This window comes from Benincasa hispida, chromosome 3, assembly GCF_027475165.1.
Source record: "Benincasa hispida cultivar pf3 chromosome 3, pf3_genome.v1.1, whole genome shotgun sequence".
Taxonomy (NCBI): domain Eukaryota; kingdom Viridiplantae; phylum Streptophyta; class Magnoliopsida; order Cucurbitales; family Cucurbitaceae; genus Benincasa; species Benincasa hispida.
Window position 1 is genome coordinate 6,055,521 of NC_143480.1, and position 8,085 is coordinate 6,063,605.

Below are 8,085 nucleotides of genomic sequence, written 5' to 3' on the forward strand. Positions count from 1 at the left end.
TAAACGATCGCTGAGTGAGCGCCAAAATATCGTATACCGCGTGATCATGTAGTCAGTAACTATGCGATGAAGCATGCTAACTACACGATCGTTTAGTGCGTGCGCCTTTTATTAAACGATGAGCATCAAATGCTCCCACTCGATCGTTTACCTCTAACGTCCACACGATCAGGCAACCAACGATACGAGCAAACACTTTACCTCATCGTTTAGTAAATACTACACAATCGCGTAGAAAAATCTACACGATCGTTTAGCAAAATTCCAACGATTGTTTACCTGAGACTACACGATACAATCAACCCTTGGTCTTCTTCCTCACCGAGAACTACATCTCCATACTTTAAAACTTTATCACGAACTACCCAACTAACTCAAACACTTTGAATTACAGACTCGATTGCTAGTTAATTATGCCAAAAAATACAGGGCCCTTACAAATTAACACTTTGTAATGGAAAGAAAGCTTTAAACAGAGACAATTATCCCGTAAACATTCATCAATATCCATCCATAAATTCATTTAACATTTAAACGCAATGCAAAAAAACCCACTACGACTGTAAAAGAAGTTCAAAACAGAAGTGAATTTTAGAATATCAGAACAACCTGGCTCTGATACTAACTGAAAGAAATCGAACATGAGGATTTCCATGAGCAGCTGAAGGACTGTTCCAAATTCCATTTGAAATTGAACATAAACAATTACAGTCACAAAACAAAAACTTACAGGTCATGCAACAACTAAAAATTACAGCATGCTGACAGATAATCAAGGGATAGAGTATCATACCTTTGAAGACTCATTCTTCAAACTCCCTCGATCACTTCAAGCGTTCAAGATAGAAATTCATGAACGCTCGAACACAACGACCGTAACACAGCACGATCAACAACAACCACGAATCCAACGATCTCAATGATCATGAACCCAACGAACGGCCTCCAAAACCTCGAACTCAGTCGAGTTGAGTGAGGACAGCACCACAATGGTTACCTTGGTATTCTCGGTGTGAGAATCCAGAAGTGTGGGTTGTATGATCTTAATTAGAGGAAGAGATTGGAGGAACAACAATCGTGTAGACGATTGAGCAAGTGGGAGATGAAAAGTGTATATTGTATAGACGAATGCTCAATCGTGTGGAAGAAGGCAACCTATCATACAGACAATGCCCTGTGATCATTTAGCTACGACCAGTTGAGTGAACTATCGTCTAGTGACACTCCATGATCGTTTAGTCTCTCTATGAGCTATTGTTTAGTGAAACAATTTTACTTGACAACATCTCCTTGAGTTTCTTTCCGAATTAAGCAACTCTTCTTAAATGTTAGGAATATATTTTTTAGATTAGAAGTGTCTATCGTATAGACGAATGCTCAATCGTGTAGAAGAAGGCAGCCTATCATATAGACAATGTCCTGCAATCGTTTAGATACGACCAGCTGAGTGAACTATCGTATAGTAACACTCCACGATCGTTTAGTCTCTCTATGAGCTATCGTTTAGTGAAACAATTTCACTTGACAACATCTCTGTGAGTTTCTTTTCGAACTAAGCAACTCTTCTTAAATTTTAGGAAAACATTTTTCCTTTTATCTCACCGTTATCATAAAACCACCAATAACCTCCCACTCAATTGGTTATTAGAGAAAAAGAGATAATTATTCAATAATTAATATTATTATAAATATATATGATAACCATTATCATATTATATTTATAACTTATAGTTTTAATATTTCATCTCATGAAACATATAAACCATAGTTCTTTTTCTATTTTATGGTACTTAATGTAAATCATATTTACATTAATCCTCCACTTGATGTATCTCATACATCACACCGATTATATCATATATAATTGAATTTCCTCTTGTCAATTTGAACATTTCAAATCAACCCTAAGAACTGATTCTCAACTTGAATCCATTGAGCTACTAAGGGGACCTTATGGACCTATAACTTAAAGCTCCAATGGTACGTGAATAACTGCCTAAACTCTTTAGTCACATGATCCATCATCTGTTAACTTTCAGACACTCCACTAAAGACCGACAACTGCACTCTCATCACTACAGATATATTTTGTGTCCATATCAACCAATCAACAATGCGTTAACCCTTCACAGATCACTCGTAAGTACAGTTGGATCAATTTACCGTTTTGCCCCTGTAGTTACATCTAACTCCTTAAATACCATTGATCCCTCTAATGAACATAAGTCATAGTCCTATTATGACTGAGTCCTCTCTTCCAAAGAGAGGTTGTGGCCACTATGTTCAAGACTCGGAATCAGCCCTTAAGGGAGCAATCTTTTTACTTACCTCTGCTTCAGGGAAGGAGTAAAGTTCATCTTGTGTAACTGAGTTCCCAGCTCCCAAATCAGACAAATCCTCAAAAAGGTAGGCATGTTGAGTTGGCAATCTGGTCACTCTCACCCATACTAATCAAAGGACCGCCCTCAAAGGCAGGAGTTCCCAAAACACTCAGGATTAAGGTCATGTCACCTATAGTCATTTAGGTGAGTTGTAAGTCTCAAATATCAATGGCATTATATAAAGAGACTAGTCATCCCATGGTCTCTTCTTATACAAACTCTTTGTATAGGACACCGCTGCTCGCATGTCTCCACATGAATAGTCAGGATCAACCATCTATAGTAGTTCACAACACTTGTAAACTTCTATAGTGGGTCGTATCCGTAGTGTCACCAGGATCAGGTATCCCTCCTTAATCCTTATACTACATACCTTTTTAGATTATCACTTAAGTCATGATCCACTTGTATATCTCATATACATGCTTAAGTTTTCATACAGTAACCATGGAGCTTTGTTTATTGGATATGAGTAAATGCAAAATAAAATAACATTTTATTCATAATAATGTGTATAATGTTTACAAACTATGAGACTCCGGGAGAATTAAGACACCAATCCCAACACGAGTTGTATGTTCTATAGAAAAACATATTTTATTGTTCGGAGTTCTTATGTTTTTTTCCCTCTAAGAAATAAAAACTCTCTAAAAAAGAAAACTTAGATTCCCACACCAAAATTCAGTGAAGAGCCTACAACTCCTTCCCGATTACTTATCTTGAGAATAGCGAGAAAGTCATTTGTGGTGGTGTCCAAGACAAGATTTGTTCCTATGTTGTTTTGTTCAATGAAGGAAGAGCATTGTTCATTTCTTCAAGGGAGATCAAACTCAAAGTTGTTTGAGACTTGGATAGGAATTATCGTGAGGAGGAGTCTTCATGGGTAAGTTACTCTTGTACTCTTTTTTATTTCATGGTAGCATGCTTATATCCATGTTTATTCTGTCTTTTTTCTCTGTATTTCATGTTTTCAAAATTGAATTCCAAATGCACTACGTTCACACGCTTCCACGATGAATTCGATTCCTTCAATAACTCCCTAAGGGAGTGATTAATATTATTTTGTATTAATATATAATATTATATAATCAATTAACTAACCCTTAGTTAATTGACTATATAATATGTATTTTAATCACATTAAAATGCAATTTTCTCTTATAACCTATAGTTGTACTATGAATCTCATTCATAGTATTTATATGAATCATATTAACTATAATGTATCAATATATATTATATTAATTTGAATCTTATTCAAATATTTATCTCTCTTATTAATTATGAACCATATTCATAATTAACGATAATGTATCAATATACATTATATTAATTCCTTTATTCATTAATTATAAATCACATTCATAATTAACTATAATGTATCAATAAACACTATACTTTATATTAATCATATTAATATAAAAAAATTTCTTAAATAATTTGAACAATTCAAATTATTCAAAGAAACAATTATCTCTTGTTTTATCCTTAGTGAGCTAGCAAGGGGACCTTATGAACCTACAGATTAGAAGCTCCAATGATACAAGATTAATTAATTAAACTCTATAATTAATTAACCAACATTCATTAATTACCGATCACTCTACTAAAGACCGACAGTTGCACTCTTCACACTATATATTTCCAAGTCCATGGATGTAACCAATCAACAATAAGTTGACCTTTCATAAATTGCTCGTAACTACAACTTGGTCAAATTACCATTTTACCCCTGTAGTTACATCTAACTTCTTAAGTACCACTTATCCCTCTAATCAATAATTAGTTATAGTTCAACTATAAATTAGACCTCTCTAGCAAGAAAGGGTGAGAGTCTTCATTGTTCAAGACTTGGAAACAACCCTTAAGGGAGTAATTCACCTACTTACCCTAGAACTGTTGGGATTGGTGTCCTAAATTTCTTTGTTCTCGAAGTTTGTAAACGTGTATAAACAAATTGTTATTAATAAAATAAACGTTATTTTATTTGTGCGTTAACCCAATCCAATAAACTAAAGTCCAAGGTTATTTTCTATAACTTAAACATGTATGTGGTTGACATACAGGTGGATTATATTTAAGAAATAACCTAAATGGTCTGTAGTAAATAGATAAGTTTGGGTGTCTTATCTTGGAGACACTACAGATATGACCTATTTTAGAATTGTTACAATTGTTGTAAAGTATTACAAACGATTTGATCTTAATCGTTCATGTGGAGACATATGAGTGTAGGTATCTTATACAAAGAATTTGTATAAGACCGAACTGCAAAATGATTAGTCTTTCTTTACAACGCCGTTACTTGAAAAGACTTACATTTTACTAGGATGACCATAGGTAACTTGACCTTAATCTTGAATGAGTTGTGAACTCTTACCTGTGAGGGCAATATTTTGATCCGTATGAGTGAAAGTGGCCAAGTTCGCCAACTCAATATTCCTACCATTTTGAAAATTTGTCTAAGTAGGGAGCTGGGACCATAACTACACAAGAGGAAATTCACTCCTTTCTGATTCTAGGGTAAGTAGATGAATTGCTTCCTTAAATGCTGATTTTGGGTCTTGAACAATGAGGACCCTCACCCTCTTATTGGCCAGAGAGGGGTCTAGTTTATAGTTGGACTAGAATTAATTGTTTATTAGAGGGATCAATAGTACTTAAAGAGTTAGATATAATTACAGGGATAAAACGATAATTTAACCCAGTTGTAGTTATGAGCAATTTGTGAAAGGTCAACATACTGTTGATTGGTTATATCCATGGACACAAAAATATATCTATAGTGCGAAGAGTGCAGCTGTCGATTTCTAGTGGAGTGACTTACAGTTAATGAATGTTGGTTAATTAATTAAAGAGTATAATTAATTAAACTTATATCATTAGAGCTTCTAATCTGTAGGTCCATAAAGTCTCCTTGCTAGCTCACTAAAAATAAAACAATGGTTAATTGTGTTTTAAATAATTTGAGTTGTTTAAACTATTTAAATGAAATTTTATATTAATAAGATTAATATAAAGTATAGTGTATATTGATATATTACAGTTAATTATGAATGTGATTTATAACTAAGGGACAAGGAAATTAATATAATGTATATTGATTTATTATAGTTAAATATAAATATGATTCATAATTAATAAGATAGACAAATATTTGATACATTATATCGTAAATCATATAGGATTATAGATATGATTTATTATATTATATATGAATATGGTCCATATAAATACTATAGGTTAAAATTCATATGAATGAGATTCATATTAAAACTATCGGTTATAAGATAGATTTGCATTTATGATTATAATGAATATTATATAGTTTATTCGCTAAGAGTTAGTTAATTAATTATATAACATTAAATATTATTTTTATACAATATTAATAATTCCCTAAGGAGTTATTTTGGGTGATTTTTCACGTAGGAGTTAATTAACTCCTTCTTCCTTATTCTTCTTTATGGTTTTGGTTTTCTGTATTGTGAATACAGAGATGTGGTAAAGAAGACAACATGAAAAATTTCACAAGAAATTTTCTCTCAATCTCTCTCAATTCTCTCTGCTTTCCTTACTCCCAAGAACACCAAAAATATCCCACACATCTCCATTATTTGTCCTGAGAATAGCAACAGCTCTGAATAGTTGTGTCGAAGGAAATTCATCACTGCATTATCCTGTTCGGAGGGAGAATTACTATACGTAAAGTTCGGAGGAAGATCTTGTTTGCGGCGTTTGTGGCTTGGAGAGGAAATTCAATGAAGAGTGTCTTCAAAGGTACGTGTCTACTCTTCCCATTCCTCTCTGTGTAATTTATTAGACAACATGTTTAGTCGTTTATCCTTCCTCTGTTTATTTCTCTGTTTTTCTAGTCTATTCTATAAATGAATTCACCGACACATAGGCGATCACTTGCTTTCATATTGGGATTCTATCCCTTCAAAAATTGGGAAGGAGTTGATTCCATCTTGTATAATTATGTTCCCAGCTCTATACTTGGACAAATCCCCAAAATGGTAGGCATTTTGAGTTAGCGAAACTGGTCACTCTCACCCATACAAATCAAAGGATCGCCCACATAAACAGGAGTTCATAACACACTTAGGATTAAGGTCGAGTTACCTATGGTCATCCTATTGAAATGTTAATCTCTTCAAGTAACGATGTCATAAAGATAGACTAATCATTTTGCAAGCCGATCTTATACAAATTCTTTGTATAGGATACCCCCACTCATATGTCTCCACACGATTAGGAACAAATCATTTGTAACACTTTGTAACAATTTCACTTGACAGCATCTCCGTGAGTTTCTTTCCGAATTAAGCAACTCTTCTTAAATTTTAGGAAAACATTTTTCCTTTTATCTCGTGGTTACCATGAAACCACCAATAACCTCCCACTCAATTGGTTATTAGAGAAAAAGAGATAATTATCCAATAATTAATATTATTATAAATATATATGATAACCAACTTACCATACTATATTTATAACCTATAGTTTTAATATTTCATCTCATGAAACATATAAACCATAGCTCTTTTTCTATTTCATGGTACTTAATGTAAATCATATTTACATTAATCCTCCACTTGATGTATCTCATACATCACACCGATCATATCATATATAATCGAATTACCTCTTGTCAAGAGGAACATTTCAAATCAAGACCAAGAACTGATCCTCAACTTGAATCTATTGAGCTAATAATGGGACCTTATGGACCTGTAGCTCGAAGCTCCAATAGTACGTGAATAACTGACTAAACTCTTTAGTCACAAGATCCACCATCCGTTAACTTCCAGGCACTCCACTAAAGATCGATAGCTAAACTCTCCTTACTGCAGATATATCATGTGTCCATCTTAACAATCAACAATGCGATAACCCTTCACAAATTACTCGTAAGTATAGCTGGGCCAATAACCGTTATCCCCCTGTAGTTACATCTAACTCCTTAAGTACCACTGATTTCTCTAATGAACATAAATCATAGTCTTATTATGACTGAGTCCTCTCTTCCAAAAAGAAGTTGTGGCCACTCTGTTTAAGCCCCGGAATCAGCCCTTAAGGGAGTAATTTATCTACTTACCCCTACTTCGGGGAAGGAGTAAATTTCATCTTGTATAACTAAGTTCCCAGGTCCCAAATCAGACAAGTCCCCAAAAAGGTAGGCATGTTGAGTTGGCAATCTGGCCACTCTCACTCATACTAATCAAAGGACTGCTCTCAAAGGCAGGAGTTACCAAAACACTCAGGATTGAGGTCATGTCACCTATGGTCGTTTTGGTGAGATGTAATTCTCTAGTATCACCCGTTTTATATACAGAGTCTAGTCATCTCATAATTCGGTCTTATACAAACTGTTTGTATAGGGCACCCCCGCTCGCATGTCTCTATATGAATGGTCAGGATCTACCATCTATAGTAGTTCATAACACTTGCAAACCTCTACAAAGTAGGTCGTATCCGTAATGTCACCAGGATTAAGTATCCCTCCTTAATCTTTATACTACAAACCTATTTAGGTTATCACTTAAGGCACGATCCACTTGTATATCTCATATACATGCTTAAGTTTACATACAATAACCATGGAGCTTTGTTTATTGGATATGAGTAATATCAAAATGAAATAACTCTTATTTTATTCATAACAATGTGTATATATTAGAAACTACAAGACTCCGGGAGA